Source organism: Papio anubis, chromosome 1 (genome assembly GCF_008728515.1).
Source record: "Papio anubis isolate 15944 chromosome 1, Panubis1.0, whole genome shotgun sequence".
Lineage (NCBI taxonomy): Eukaryota > Metazoa > Chordata > Mammalia > Primates > Cercopithecidae > Papio > Papio anubis.
In genome coordinates, this window is record NC_044976.1 from 153,172,693 (window position 1) to 153,188,919 (window position 16,227).

The 16,227-nt window shown below is 37.5% G+C and overlaps 2 long non-coding RNA genes across 2 annotated transcripts in view; one reads left to right on the top strand and one right to left on the bottom strand.

The window, feature by feature from the left end:
* LOC116270700 overlaps positions 1-11,779 on the top strand; it is a 29,888-nt gene extending 18,109 nt beyond the window's left edge. Inside the window, exon 3 of the long non-coding RNA XR_004178865.1 lies at positions 10,655-11,779. This is a non-coding gene — a long non-coding RNA (uncharacterized LOC116270700). The remainder of the gene's footprint in view (positions 1-10,654) is intronic.
* LOC108582388 lies at positions 5,388-10,714 on the bottom strand. The gene is made up of 3 exons (XR_002517585.2): positions 10,630-10,714; positions 10,285-10,419; positions 5,388-5,771 (listed from the first exon to the last, which is right to left on the bottom strand). It is a non-coding gene; the product is annotated as an uncharacterized LOC108582388 (long non-coding RNA).
* Positions 11,780-16,227: the final 4,448 nt, after the last annotated feature.

Genomic DNA, 16,227 nt, shown 5'->3' on the forward strand with positions numbered 1-16,227 from the left:
TTATTTAGTCCTTTATTTATATTACTTCACCAAAGCTTAAGCCGTGGAGCAAACAAATACTATTATACAGAGGACTCTTAACTGTGAAGGTTTCTGAATCCTGGGACCTGCCCGTCTCTTCTTTTTCTTCTCTTGTTACCAGGCTCCATCCTGTTTTCTTGTATAAAGTTATCCAGTGTTCTGGATGCATTTGCAAATCCCATACAAGTCCACTAGTGCTCTTTCTATTAATGTATCCACAGAGACATGGCCCTAAGAAGGAAATTTTAGCCAAATATGGAGGAACAGCCCTTCTTGGATACTTTTCTTCTAGAAGAAATAAAACACAACCCAGAGACCTCAATATAGACAAGAAATGCTTCTTTGAATTAAAAACAAATTATTTCGCTGATCATTTCCAAAGGCTTTCTTTGCAGGAGTGGTAAGAAAGGGCAGATACAATGGCTAGACTCCATGGTGTGACTTCTGTGTCACAATCCAAAGCTTCTCCTTGGTTAAATCATTTCAGGGAACATAATGTGTGTTACTGTGCATAAAAAACTAGGCTGGATGTTAGAAGATACTGGTTTCAGTCCTGGTTTTATTCAAAAATATTAAGACTATTAAATGTACCATCCACAGAAGATGGTAGATTTCTTTTCTATCTGCTGGGTAGTAAATAAATGAACAATGGACTGGGAATATTGAAGAAAATACCTCAAGTGTTTGGCAATGCTCTATTGGCAGAATATTAGTATGTAATTTTGCATTGCTATTCGTATGAGATATTGATCTGGGAGGGGGGCTGGGAAGTGCTGGGCAGAGAAGGGCTGGTCCCTGGCTAGGAGTCCAACCCCAGGCCTGTGTCCACGGACCTAGGTGAGAACAGGCATTTCTGTTTTTTGTGCCTAAATGTTGCATTTTCCAAGACCACCCTGGCCCACCACACCCCCATCCTGTGCCTATAAAAACCCCTGAGACCCTAGTAGGCAGAGACACAAGCCGCTGGACTTTGAGAGGATCACACTGACAGAAGAGTGGCTGGACATGTAGAGGAGTGGAAGAGCACACCGACAGACACCAGCAGACACCAGCAGGCCATCGATTGGCAGAATGACGTGGATGCTGCGGGGAATCTGGCAAGGGCAGGCAGAGGACAGTCTGACCTCTGAGCTGCCTGACTCCAGAGGAAAGCCATCTTCCCACTCCATCTCCCTTCTGGCTCCCCACCCATCTGCTGAGAGAACGTCCACCATTCAATAAAAACTTGCACCCATTCTCCAAACCCATGTGGGATCCAGTTTTTCTGGTAAACCAAGGCAAGAACCTGAGATGCAGGGAGGCTTCTGTCCTTGCGATAAGGCAGAGGATCTAATTGAGCTGATTAACACAAGCCGCCTATAGACAGCAAAACTAGAAGTGCATACTGTAACACACGCCCACCGGGCTTCTGCTGTAAACGTTCACTCCTAGACCCTGCTGTGTGGTTGGAGCCCCACCACCTGCCCATCTGCATGCTCCCCCTAGAGGTTCGAGCAGTGGGGCACTGAAGAAGCTAGCCACTCCACCCATCACACACCCTGTGAGGGGGACAAGGGAACTTTTCCCATTTCAATATGTGATGCTGGGAAAATTGATAATTGCCTTGAGTGAATTTCCTCATTTCTAAAATGTTTCCTCATTTCTTAAATGGATATTTCTGTGCCTTCCTGGTGCATATCCTAAAACTATAAGGTGCAGTGGAAAAAAGATAAAATTGGGAAGCCAGAGTGCTTAGGTTTCAGCTTTGGCAAGAGCCACTATCCGCCAACTGACCTTAGGGAAGTCATTTCCCCAGTCAGCCCCTTTGTTTTCTCAACTTTAAAACAAAAGGAGTGGGCCGAATAATCTAATCTCTTAGGTTCTATCTAGCACTAACATTCTCTAGTCTAGAATCACCTATGATACCAGAAGTGCTAAAACTCTTTACCAGATTACATATTATATTCAGGACAGAGCGGGGCCTAGAACCAAGGTTTTCTAGTACTTGAGTTTACAAGGATTTTGTTCTGTCTAATGAGGTGTTCCCAGATAACCTGAACTCCTGAAAAATTCCTCCTCAATAAGTCAACCTTAATGATGAAACACTGAAAGCATGAGGTCTCGGCATGAGTAAAAAAAATTACTTTTTTAGATAAATCTGGAAGGGAGATGCTATCTCCTGAGAACCAGCTGTCAAGAAAGATTTCAAATATTTACTAATTCTAATGGGTTGGAAATGCCCCAACAACATTTGTCCTGGTGTCATTTTCTTAGTTCCAGTCCCAACAGCAATCAAGACATGCAGGGGAGTGTGGCAACAATGAAAATAAGGAATTAGTCAGTCTTTCTTTCTCCAACTCTTCTTAATGGAGGAGCAGTACGATCAAGGATGTGGCAGAAGAAAGACCTGAGATATAATATATGATCTATGTTTTATGCCCATTTTATTAAAACAGTAACGGAAATCGAGTTATTTAAAAAAATGAAAACATACATTTCCTTTGAGCTTAGATAGCTTTTATTTTTCATCCAAATCACTTGAAATAAAATCCATGTCTATATTCATCTTATATATGAACAATAAATCAGTTGCTTTTTATTGACTGTTCCTCCCCACTTTGCCATGGTAATGGTTAGTTTCTGCACAGTCGATCAGATCAGCCAGGCTATTGATTTGATTTGGTCTTTGAAATGGTCCCTGAATTAGGTAACTTTATGTTTTTTGTCTTTTGAATGAAAATCATACTTACCTAGTGTTTCTTTAAAATGTGGTCTGTATACTACCTGCATCAAAATAATCAGTAATGGTTGTTATAGATGGAGATCCTAAGGCCTTCCTCCTACTCCTTCTAAATCAGAATCCCTAAAGGTGGAGATTCGTAAATTCAATCAACAAGTTCCCCAGGTGATTCTTCTGAAGGTCACCTGTGGAGGTCACCAATGTCCTAACTACCAAACTGATACCATCTTTACAGTCTTCATCCTACTCAAACTTATTGCAGTATTTGACCCTATGGATTACTTCATTCTTGAAACTTTCTTCCTGATTTCAGGAAGATACTAAAGTCTCCTTCTCCCTCCAACTCACTTCTCCTTATTTGTTTTTCATTATCATTACTTCCTTCTGCTGGTTCTCAAAATGTAGGATACATTGGTTGACCATCCCACTGAGACAGCATCTGAAAGAGAAAGGTGGCTCCCAAAGCAAAACCAGGGCACTGTTGAGAATGAAAAGGAGAATAGATGTTACATAGGTAACAATAAAACTTGTTCACTACAAATCTGTGCATTTTGAGATCCTTAAAGTCAAGAACCACTCCTCATTCATATCTGAATCCTCAACCCTTAGCTTAGGGACTAATACATAGAGGGCTTTCATTCAATCCCTGGTGAATTAATGAATGAATAAATTAAATAAATAAATTCCACAACACTAATTTTGGGATTACTAGGCACTAACTTTGCTATTTAAATAGCCTCTTGGTCACAGTCTTTCTAAACCATCTTCAGAAAAATCTTCAAAAAACTAGATATTAATCAATTTGATCTTTCGGTTAGAATGGTTAAATGGATTCAGATATAAATGTATGCCCTTGGAATTCAAGTACTTCTTTTATGTGTTCCCAGACTATTTTCTTTCAGCACCAGCCTCTAATTCTGTCACAATACCTTATACTACAGGCAAATCATGCCATTCTTCCTTCTAGAAATACTTTACACGTCCTTGCATCTAAATATTTTTCTATGTAAATCCCTCAAACATAAGTGATTTTCTCAAATTCATCTTTGACAGAAAAACAATCTTACTCATCTTTCAAATTTTATTTTAGATGCTGCATTCTATGATCAACAGTTATTTATCAAGTTCCTTCTAAGAAGCAGTCACTGAGTTTGGTATTGCAAATAAAAACAAAGACTTGTCTGTTGACTTCATGGCTCTGGAGTTTAGAAATCACTTTATTAGGCAAACCTTCTCCCCCAGGTTTTCAAGTCAGCGTGTAGTACTCTGGGTGATGTTTAATACATCCTAACCTGTATTAATGCAGCAATTAGAATGTATCCTATTCCTATGACAAGGGTGTAAGCTTTTTAGTGGCACAGGCCAAGTGTCATATAGTTTGCTAGCTCTCAGTATTTTCATAGGAGCTGCTCAATAAAACCTTGATGCATTTGATTTGACTTAATTTATTCCGATCCCTTTAGCTGAGAGATGAAGAAAGTGAAGTCCAGACAGCTTAAAGAAACTACTCAAGGTCAATTAGCTAGTTAGTAGCAGAGACAGAGCTAATGCTTTTATTTCTTGAAATGCTCTCATTCAAGTTTAAAAATTAGTGTGCGAGAGGAGACCTACTTATCCCTTTCACATTGCATGTTTTTTGCTAAATCCCTGTCACCTTCATGTTTGTAAACAAATTGTTATTTTAGGTTAGTCCAAGCTAATTCCTTTTCTTTATTTCCATGTTTTTCTCTGGAATTTCTTCAGTCCTGTCACACAGTATCTCTTGCAGTATGCATCGAGATTACACAGAGCATTCCAGCTGCAGCCACATCATGATTTTGTATACGGAATGATAATAATGTCTATACATTCCCAGCCTCCTTTCTGATCATGTCCAAGTAATTGCTGGTCTTTTGGCTGTAATATCAGCCTGTGGAGCAAATATTGCAGAGAATGAATGCAAGGCCCCAACAACCCTGTTACACATTGTAACTAATAGTGAATCCATCATCATGTAGTATCATGTGTATTTATTTTTCTTTCTTTGAATGCGTTTCCTGTACAAGCTCACATGGAAATTCATGGGCTAGATATCTGCTCAGTCTCACAGCCTGTAATTTACTCACATCAGCTTGGTGTATTACTACGTGGAATGGTTTAGCTCCACCTGCCTTCATTATGTGCCATTTTCAAAATAATTTCTTAAAAATAATATTAGATACATTCCCAAATTAACATCCTGGAGGTTTCTCTGTTATTGATGTAACATACAGGAAAAGCATTTTTAAAAATCTACCTTTTGTTTCTTGTATAAGGTACTTTATATGTCTTATACGAGTATATATACGGTATAAGTGCAAGGTACTGGCTTACAGACAAGCTGTCTTCCCTTGTTCATTCTATGCTTAATAAGCTCTAAAACATCTCGAAAATTGACAAAAGTTTCAAGGATTTTTGTAAAAGTATGCCCATTGGCTTTCCATGTGCATATATTTACCAAGTTTGCCAAACAGCTCTAGTAGATAAATGAGAGGTGATTTTCTTTTCCAGAACCACAATAGGTAATGTTTACTTTTGCCTTCAGTGGACTTTTCCCATACTACAGAATCTTCCAGCTACTTAAAATAGGAATTACACAAGGTGTCCTGGAGTGCCCTAAAAAGTGTCTGGAGCAGTGCCTGCATTGTAGTCTTTTCCTTCCCCTGTGAAACTCAAGTTACTTATGATAGGTGCCTTTGGTGCCAGGAAGGACAGGAGACCCAAGGATTGCGGTCTGGTTCTGATTCTGCCACTTGTTGGACTGATGAGTCACTTCTCTTTTCTCCATTTGCTCCGTTGTAAACTCAAATATTTGTAATAAATTGTCTCAACGACTTTCTCTAGCTTTATTTTTTTAAGGATTCTAAAAATCTATTTTGGTTCACAGTTTCACATTCGCTATTCATCTTTCAAAACATTTGGTAGTCTGAGGTCTTTACCTTGTCTGGCTCATCAGTTAATGCTGCAACATCCAGTACATTTATTAAGATTTCATTGTGTGCCTTTTATGTCTCTACAAAAAAAAAAAAAAAAAAAAGAAAAAGAAATGAATTGGCCTGTGACTGCCTTTTTGAGCAAAAATCAAGATGAACAAATCTCTCTTAATCTCTGAATGCATTTTTAATGCTCTGGTTTTTTTTTTTATTCTTTTCTGTTGGTATTTTTTGTTTCAATTTTTGTTTTCTTTTTTGCTCTCTCCTTTCTTCTCATTCCTTTTTTTTTTTTTTTGTGGTAGGAACTATAAATGGTTTCAAATAGCCTCTCCATTGTTTCGTGCTATTTATATTTATACTCACAGAATTAGAAAACATTTTGGAGAGACACTATGTTATAATAGAGAGAACATCAAACTTTTTTTTTTTTTTTTTTTTTTTTTTGAGACAGAGTCCGGCTCTGTCGCCCAGGCTGTAGTGCGGTGGCGCCATCTCGGCTCACTGCAAGCTCCGCCTCCCTGGTTCACGCCATTCTCCTGCCTCAGTCTTCTGAGCAGTTGGAACTACAGGCGCCCGCCGCCACGCCCGGCTAATTTTTTGTATTTTTTTTTTTTTAGTAGAGACGGGGTTTCACAGTGTTAGCCATGATGGTCTCGATCTCCTGACCTCGAGATCTACCCGCCTCAGCCTCCCAAAGTGCTGGAATTACAGGCGTGAGCCACCGCGCCCGGCCCAAATTTTTTATTAAAAAGTCTTAATTATGTGATCTTAGGAAAACTACTTAACTTCTCTTACTCTCCATATGCAAAACAAAGATTATAATAAAAATAGTAAACACTTTTCTGAAGACTAAACAAGAGATACTATAAAGCACACTGCAAATTTTTCTACCTAAATGTTATTTGTTATTATTATTACACAATCCCCTGAACTTTTCAATGGCTTAGCTCTCCCTTGCAAGCTGGTGCTTGAATTCAGTTTTGAATTCTAGTTTGCACCCCACACGTTGCATTTTTAAAAGGATAGCCAGAGCAAGCCTTCCTATTTCCACGTGGGCCATCTTTCCCTTTAAAAAACACAATGCCTATGCTCTGACAAAGGCCTTTTTCCTATGATAGCCATTTGGCAGGGGTTTTGTCTGAGTGCCTGTTCAAGCAGAACGTGTGATTTACTGTTGGTTGCGAAGGTGAAAGATTTTGACAAGTGGAGAAATGGAGAAAGTCTGAGCTTTGTTCATTAACATGCAATCTACTTTGTATGTGTGTACGGGGTGGAGACAAAGTAGGGAGGGTTAGACATATGAGTTATATACTTGAAGCCTAATTTGGTTATGGAAACAGATCTGTGTCTGGCAGAAACACATGGCACCCTAGTCCTCAGGCCATCAGTGTTTGGGAAGCTTGATTCATTTAATTGGTAAATCATCTGTCTTGCATTGTTCTCCACCAGTATTATCTGTGAGGCAGCTGCCCACCTTGGCTAATTTAAATATGATTTAGCAGGATAGCCTCCTGTCCCTCCTGCCAGGACATTCAGAGCGCCAAATTAATGTTGATTGGCATTTCCCACCCAGGATTGGTGATTCATAGATAAGATTTTGTTACTGATCTATGGCAGGAAGAGTTGGACAGGATATCTTTATTGCTGCCTTTTCATTGAAGAGGGTTTGGCCCATTCCCCATTTGCTAATTTTCTTTATTTGTCTGCAAGATCCATTGTGTGAGCAGCTGTCATGCAGGTGGGGACTCCTCAAAGCATTCTGGGAAAATGTCCACCATTCCAGGCTGTTCTCCTGTTTGTCTTTCTGTTTTCAAAAAAGGCAACGAATCCTCTAAGTGACTGGGGAAATTATCGTTTCACCTTTTGGGAAACCTGATGAGAAGGTGATTTATTTGATTCAGCCAACATACTTCTAGATATCACCTTTTATGTGTAAAACATTGTGCTAGATGCTGTGCGTGACAGATATGTGAATCACAAACTATGCATTTAGGAAATCAGTTTAGATATGTCTGCAGATAACCAACTACTCTTAGAAATAATCAAGAAAATTTTAGTGATATTTGTGCCTAAATATTTATCTAGTTTTCTTGCATAGATTCCAATCCTTAAGCCACTTCTCTTTTCTGTAATTTTCCCTAGAAGTTGTTTTAATTTTCTTCCCTCTTTCTCTTTTTCTTCCTAGCTTTTAAAGTTATTGTTTTAAAAAGTTACATATAAAAAATTACATATGATACAATAACACTTATGTGCTTACCACTAAAATATTTTTCACATTTGATTAAGAAATTTATTTTTAAAAGAATATGTCACTGCTAAAATTAAAGTTTTCTCAGTTCTCCTTTGTCTTCCAATGTCCTTCCTTTCTTTACAGAAGTTAACACTATCATGAACTTGACAGTGAATGTGATAGTGATGTGTATGTATCAAATCCACATTTTTAACCTTAACTGCATGTGAATCTATTCATAAAAAATATACAGCATCATACAGAATTTTTAATTTATAAAATTTATATCATACAGTAAACATCATATTGAAATTTGCCTTTTCTCTCAATATTATGATGAGCAGATCTGTGTCATTTTATATAGATGGATAGATAGGTATAATCTACCTTATCTCTTTTAATTACTGAATAATATGTCCCATACCACTTTATTTATCCTTTCTTTGCCTAATGGATATTTTCTTTTTTCTACTTTTTGTTTTGTTTTGTTTCTGCTATAACCAACAATGTTTCAATGACTATCTTTGAAGATAGCTTCTTTTGCGTATGAGGAAGAATTTATCTGGGGTATATACTTAAAAGTAGAATTGCCAGGTCATAGGTTATACAAATATACAATTTTACTAGATATTTCCAAACTGTACTTCAAAACAGTTGTGCCAATTTATATTTTTACCAGTAGTGTTTGAGAGCTATCATTTTCCCTTTTCCCTGACAAAGCCTGATACCTCTGACATAAATATCTTTGCCGACCTGATGGGGTTAAAGAGTATCTTGTTAGTATTTGAATTCTGATTAAATGTAGGTGGGACTTTTAAAATATTTATCTTCTCTTTGGGCTTCATCTTCTATGAATTGCCTTTTTGTATCTTTCATTCATTTTCCCATTTGTCTTTTTCTAAATTGATTTGTAAAGTTATTATATTTTGAATATTAATGTTTTGCTTGCTATATATGCTGTAAATATTTTCTCTTAGGCTGTGGTATAACTTAATTTTGTTTATGGCGTCTTTTGTTCCACAGAAATTTTACATTTTGAAGACTTCTATTTTATTATTGTAGTTAAGAATGCTTTCTTATTTCAAGCTTTTGCTATTTATTCTTATATTGTATTCTAATACTTTAAAAGATTTTTTCACATTCAATTCATATTGACATTTGGAGTTTGTTTTTGAGTTTGGTTGAAATGAAAATCTAATTTGACTTTATTTTTTATATGAAAAGACAAGTGTTTCAACATCATTTCGATCTCAACTGATTTTATATATCTTCTCTAATCATATATCAAGGTCTCAGATATGCTTAGTTCTCTTTCTAAACTCCTAATTGTATTGCATTGACTTTTTTTCCCATCACTACACCTATACCATATTATCTGAATTTCTAGATCTTTATCAAAATATTTGATATCTTTTAGGATAAATTTAAAATAGCAATTTTGCCTTTATGAGTGTTCCACTATTCTTTTTTACCTTAAAAAATTTTATGACAATTAATTTTCACTATCAAGTCTTTGCTTTTGCAAATGCTGAGGAGTTGCAGTACCTCTGCTTCAGAATCTTTGTACTCAAACGGGTCCCATACCTTTGACTCTTCTTTGTGTTGATATAAATCCTCTGCATTCTTGCTCTTACCTTTTTTGTCAGCCAAAATAGCCAATGCAATCTTTTTACCAGAGCCTGAATCTTTGTGTCTTGGATTCTAACCACCAACTCAAAAAATCCTTTTGCTATTTTTCCCAAGACATATGGAGACAACCATGGGTTGGCAATAATTCCCAGATTTTCTCAACAAACATATTCTCTGAGTTCTCAAAGTGTGACTTGTTGCAATGATACTGCCTAATACAAAACCAAAACAAAATCAAGCATACAAACAGTACAAGTACTAAGAGAAGCTGATATAGAGATGAAAATGAGAAGTAAAGATCTGTGAGAACTCGCAGGAAGGTGAAATTACATTTGGCTGGAGCAGTTGAAGGAATCTTCAGAAATATAATGATATTTTAGTTGAAACTTTGAAAATAGGCCAGATTTTCAGACAAAGAAGTGGAAAACAGCATTCCTGATGTAGGGAAATCAAGAGTAAAGCTGTGTTAATAGGATATAAAAATGGGATTCTGTCAAGTATGGCTCAAGAGCAAAGAGTAGTTCTAGACCACATATGTGTGATTTGCATAGAAGCTGTCCAAGAATCAGTTTCATGGAAAAAATAACAACATATTTTTATTACCTGTACATTCAGTCTATAAAAGAGATTGGAGAGGCCCAAAGAAATTGAAAGGGATTTTTATAGAGAGATAATTTGTTGAAATGCCGTGAGCTCATATGCACATAATGGAATAGATGTGGGAGAGTACTTACCCCTCATCTAAAGACAAGTGAGAAGGACTTCAAAGTTGTGTTAATCATGTAGTTTTAATTTTTGCATTTTTATCTTTGACATCTTGTGGCCTTGCTAACTCTGGAGGGACTGCCTTTCCCAGGGCTAGCTAATTCCTAGAGGTAGCAAACAATTCAATTAGGACTATGCCTTGCATATGCAAACCCACCAATCTAGAACTCATGCCTTTAAGTGCCTTCTTTATCAGACTCTCATCTTCTGGGGCACTACTTCCCTGCCCTAATCATGCCTGAGCCAGACAACTACAACCTCTCCACACCAGCCTGCTGAAATTATTTAAACTAGTTAATCCTAAATCTACTTACCCTTCTTAATGGCTCTTTCCTGCAGAAACCACAATAAAGCTCTTGGACACTTCTCCACTTCGTTCCCTCTGCCTCTGACAGACCCTAGTGTTTCCCTGTGGCCCTGCATGGCCTACTTTGCCTCCTGTGTCTGGCGATCTGTGAGTATAACAAACTCTTCTTTCATCATTTCCTTGTCTGCATGTCTTACCATACTAATGAAAACAAATCCTGTGTGCTCTTAAGACAGAAGATTATTTGTCGAGTTTGGTATGGAGAATGGGTCCATAATGGATTGAATTCTAAAAGAATTCAGTAGGGCCTGTGAATTCTAAAGGATAAGTAGAATTCCTATTGGGAAGTAACTGTGTCATTAAGGTCTTCTAAGAAGCAGATGCCAAGATGGGCTCAAATGTGCAAGACATTTGTGGAAGAACCACCTATGAAGGACAAAGGAACAGAGAACAAGAGCCTTCCCCCATGTCTAATACCTGTGAAAGGAGAGAGAGAAGGAAGAATTCAGTAAGAAGAGCCTGAGGCTGCTGCTTAGTTCTGAGAAAGTCTCAGCCAGGCTGATGGAGATCCCTTGAGCTGAGGTTGTCCATTAGACAAATCCTGCATCAGGTAGTACTGGTTGTTTTCTAGTAACCCAGCCATGCTCAGTCTTTATGCAGGAGTAGCCCAGGAGAGTGTGGCCTGCGATAAATTCCTTGATGAACACAAAGTTGCAGCAGCTCAGCTATGCTCGTCACAGCAGTTTCTTTTAAGGGAAATCAGAGTAGAACACCTCCATGGCTATCACACCCAACCCAGATTGTGCATTTGCTCATGAACTAGATATGGCCACATGAACAATAGGTGATATGTCCCAGGAGACTCCTGGAGGGGCAATGAGATCTCTGCAGTAAGAGGTTGAATGTGTACCTCTGGATATTCATGGATGAGGAGGGAAGGAATCTTAATTGGCTAACAAGAGGAGATACATAAGGATATGTTAAGAGAACTGGAGGTAAGAGATCCTCAGTGTTGTGATGGGGAGGAAGTATATTTGAAAATTCCACAGAGCATCCCACGGAAGAAGGAATCAGTATCATATATAGAGATATATGTCTTTCTCTCTCTCTTTCTCTCTCTCAATATCTATCTATCTATCTATCTATCTATCTATCTATCTATCTATCTATCTATCATCTATCAGTCCATCTGTCTATCCATCTGTCTATCTGCCTTTCTTTCTATCTATCTATCTATCTATCTATCTATCTATCTATCTATCTATCTATCCATCCATCCATCCATTCTATCTATCTATCTGCCAAGCTCAGAGAGTACTAATGTCATCTTAGTATAGTACTAGTCCAGTAAGACTTTTTTGCTCCCTTATCTTTTTTTCCCTCTACCAGCGCTGGTCATGTAGAGTTCATAAACCGTAATTAGCATCTCGGACAGGAAGAGATCGAAAGACAAAGGAGAGACACAGGAAATAAGCAGAAATGGATTGTATCCTTTTCACCCTTCAGAATTCTCACTTGCAGAGGTTCAAAACCCATTTAGGATTCTCCCTGAAAAGAATCTAAAATTTAAAATTTTACTCTAGTGTATTTCCAGTGGTATTTAAGTCATCAGTGATGTGCTAACCTTTGTAATAGATCAATGCCTTATGCATTCCTTTAGCTGGCCCTCCTCTTAATCCTTCCATGTTGTCTGATCTCAGGTCTTGAGTCCTGGACCTCACTATTTCCATCCTATCATTTAGCCCCATTTTGTATCTTTTTAGCTTCTTATTCAGTTTAGATTCCATTGTTCATCTCTTCATCCTGTCTTTTGATCCATCATTTCAGCAGCTCACTAGCAACATATTCCATATGTGCTTTTGAGTATCATGAAGAAAATCATGCAATGATACAGATGCCACTATAAATTTATGTTCTGCATCACCAGTAGGACCCTCAGGACTGCCCAGCAATCCTTCTGTTTCCCTAGCTAGAATTTGTTCCCTACTATTCTCAAATCTTTGAACACCACCTCTCCTTTCAACTCATTCTCAGATATTCTCTTTCCAATTCATGCAGAAAATAAAAGCCATCATCTTTTATGCCACAAAATTTCCCACTTGCATCTGGGTTATTGCAATAGCCTCCTAACTACTTCTAGTTTTGTCACATTCCAATCCATTTCCCACATTGCCGCTAATCTGATCATTTCACTACCCTGCCTAAAATCTTTCAAACTCATAGGATGGAACACAGACCCCCTAACAGGATATGTACTCTCTTATTAGACCAACTCCTGCCTATCTCCATCAGTCTCATTTCTTCCTGTACTCAAATGCGATGCTCCCAACATATTGAACCTCAGTTTTTAAGCTGCTGCTTGGCTCTCTCTGCCTTTCATACCCTTCTTCACATTTTAATACCCACCTAGAACAGTTTTCTACTCTCTCTTTCTCTGACCAATTATTATCTACCCTTTATGTCTCAGCTTAGACGTATGTCCTCCTTTGAAATGTTTTCTGACCACCCCAAACCTGTGTCTGATGCCCCTTCTAGAATCTTCCTAGTGCTCTGCACAGCCATATCATACTATGTAATACAGCATGTTGCAATTTCCTTGTCTGTCTTTCCTGCTCTAAGAGGGCTAAAACTGTGTCTCTGTTATTTACAAATTTATTTCCAGATCTAAACAGAGTTCCTAGAAACAGAAATCACTCAATAAATGCCTGCTGAATGAATAAATGTGAATAGTCACTCTAAAATGCTATTGTCACTTAGAAGGAAAACAAAAACATAACAAGTAACTTTATGGAACAGCTTATAATTAGGGAATCTTGGCTATGGATCCCTCAAATAAGTTATTTAGAAACATACAGGCATAATCTGAACAGTGTATGGGTATTTATACATGTGATGAAAATGTGAACTCAGACCAAAGCACCCACCAAATCAGCAGATAATTTTGCACCTTATACCATAAAGAAACCTACTACTGTAGTTGGCTGACATTCATAATTAATATCTTGTAATAACCCAAATGCCTTTATTTCTATCTGAATCTTTATGATAAAATTACTAATAAACCTCTTTCTCAACATGAATAACAATTACATTTCCTCTGGTAAAAGATATGCAAGTGCATTTCCCTTCATAAATGAGAGTTAGAGTCAATGAATGCAACAACTTTTTTTATCCCCACAACTCTGTTGCAGTAAAATGGTCATATAGAATTCTAGCAAAATGCCATACATTATCCTCCTTAAAAATTAGCATCTTTAGTGCCACAATGAATACTGATTTATAGACTTCTTAAATATCCTCTTATAACATTTTTTTAGCATAAGATAGCTAACATCTCTGAGTTAGAATGTATTAGAATAACATTACCCAAAGCAACCGCTGTAACTCAGTAGCTTCCCAGTTGAAAGACACCTTTTCCTGCTGGGCTGAAAGTGAAGGCAGTGTTAGGAAAGCCCTTGCTTTCAACTTTTATTAGGTGGTAACTACAACCTAACAGGGCTAATTGAGTAGGGGAACTGTTACACAAATCATTTTAATCCTGAGCATCTTCACATACTGTGAATACTGCCTGTTGCTTGGTTTAAAGATTTTAACCTTTAAATTAATTACAAATTGTGCTTGTTTGTGATATCAGGCTTAATAGTCAGGAAGGAAAATAGCCCACCCAAGAATGAGTAATGCTTCAGGAAGTTGGGGAGGGGACCCCTATAGTAACTGTCCACTGTGCCCCGGGGGAGAAAAACCTCCTGTAGCATTGGTGTGAGAGCTGGAGGCTGTGGGCTAGGAACAGGGAAATAGAAGAAGGCAGGGTCTCTCTTAAATACTGAGACTCTTATCTCCTCTTGAGTTCTGATATTAGAAGAGACAAAGAAAAGCCTGAATCCATGCCCTGACCCTAAGCTGGGTTATACACCAGCGAGACCCTGCTTTCTATTTCAAAAACAGCAACAACAATTCACACAGAAACTCTATAATTTAAACAGCACTGAACTAGTATATTAGTACAAAAATATGGTTAGATAGGATGAATCAAATCTAGTATTTGATAACACAACAGGGTGATTAAAATCAACAATAATTTATTATACATTTGAAAATAACTAAAAGAATATAATTTGAATGTTTGTAACACAAAGAAATGATAAATGCTTGAGGTGATGGATACCTGATTTACCTTGATGTGATTATTACACATTGTATGCCTGTAGCAAAATATCTTACATATCCCATAATGCAACACTATATACCTGTAAAAACTAAATTTTTAAAAAACATAGCACTAAACTGTTTTCCAAGCACTGCTGGGATATTATTTTTGTCTCTGAAACCACCTTGGGCATGATGTAGATCCCTTTCTTCCCATCACATGTTTTACAGGAAAGCAAACAGAGCTATTACTTTTCCTGTTTTATGGATTGGAAACTGAGACTTAGAGGGGTGTAGTGATTGGTCCAACATTATACAATTAATAATGGTGAAGTTAATGCTGGAACTCAAATATGTGACTCCTGGTTCAATTCTGATTGAAATGCTTTTTTATCTGTATTGTCCTGTATTGTTCATATATTACAGAGTCTCACAGCTTTGATAGTACATTCTTTCTGTTGCTCAGCCACAATTCTTAAAAAGTAAAAGACTTCTTCATTCTTATACTAGTCTCGGTGGAAAAAAAGAGAACTGATACACATAGCAAACAAGCTATATAAACTTACCTCTCTCTAGAATAAATGGTCATATTTAGCAAATGTTTTCTGGCATGGGTTAGGCTAAAATGATAGCAAATAACAGTATAAGATTTATACTAGATAAACTGAAAGAGAATGAAAATACCTGAATCAAGATCTGGAAGTGCAGAAAAATATTGAGATGTGCTTCAGAGAATACCAGATCTATTTGCGGTAATGAAAGGAACAATTAGAAATTAGTTATACGCATTCACTTCTACTGAGGTTTGGAATTATAAAGGCCCATCAGAGTATTAACTTTTTCCCTCATAAGGGTTGAACTCTCTCTTAGCCAGGCAGCAGTGCAGGCCTATTCACCCTTAATTTTCCTTGAACATGGTCTTCTGGTGGAGTAGGACTTGGGTTTAATAGGAGGGCACTGATGCTGGAAAGCTGTTGCAAGCAAGAAACATTGATGTAGGAAGTTGGATCTTCATTTATGTGCAAACGTTATTATTTCTGGAGTCCATTGGGTAGCAGGACCTGGCTTTGGATCATGGGCAAAAGTATGATACAGGTATTTACATAGCTTTGAAGTATCTCCACATGATACTTATAACTACAAATGGAAAAATAAGTGTAGAGAAACCTGGCAATCACCCCTTTGCATGTATGTGTATTAGTTTGCTAGGACTACCATAACAAAGTCCACAAACTGGATGACTTAAACAACATAATTTTTTTTCTAAGAATCCTTGAAGCTAGAAGTCCAAGATCAAGGTATCAGCAGGGTTGGTTTCTTCTGAGGACTCTCCTTGGCTTGTAGCTGTCTGTCTTTTTCCTGTCCCTTCACATGTTTTTTTCTCTGTTGTCTGTGTCCTAATTTGCTTTTCTCATAAGGATGCCAGTCATATTGAATTAGGGTTCACCTTTATAAAGTC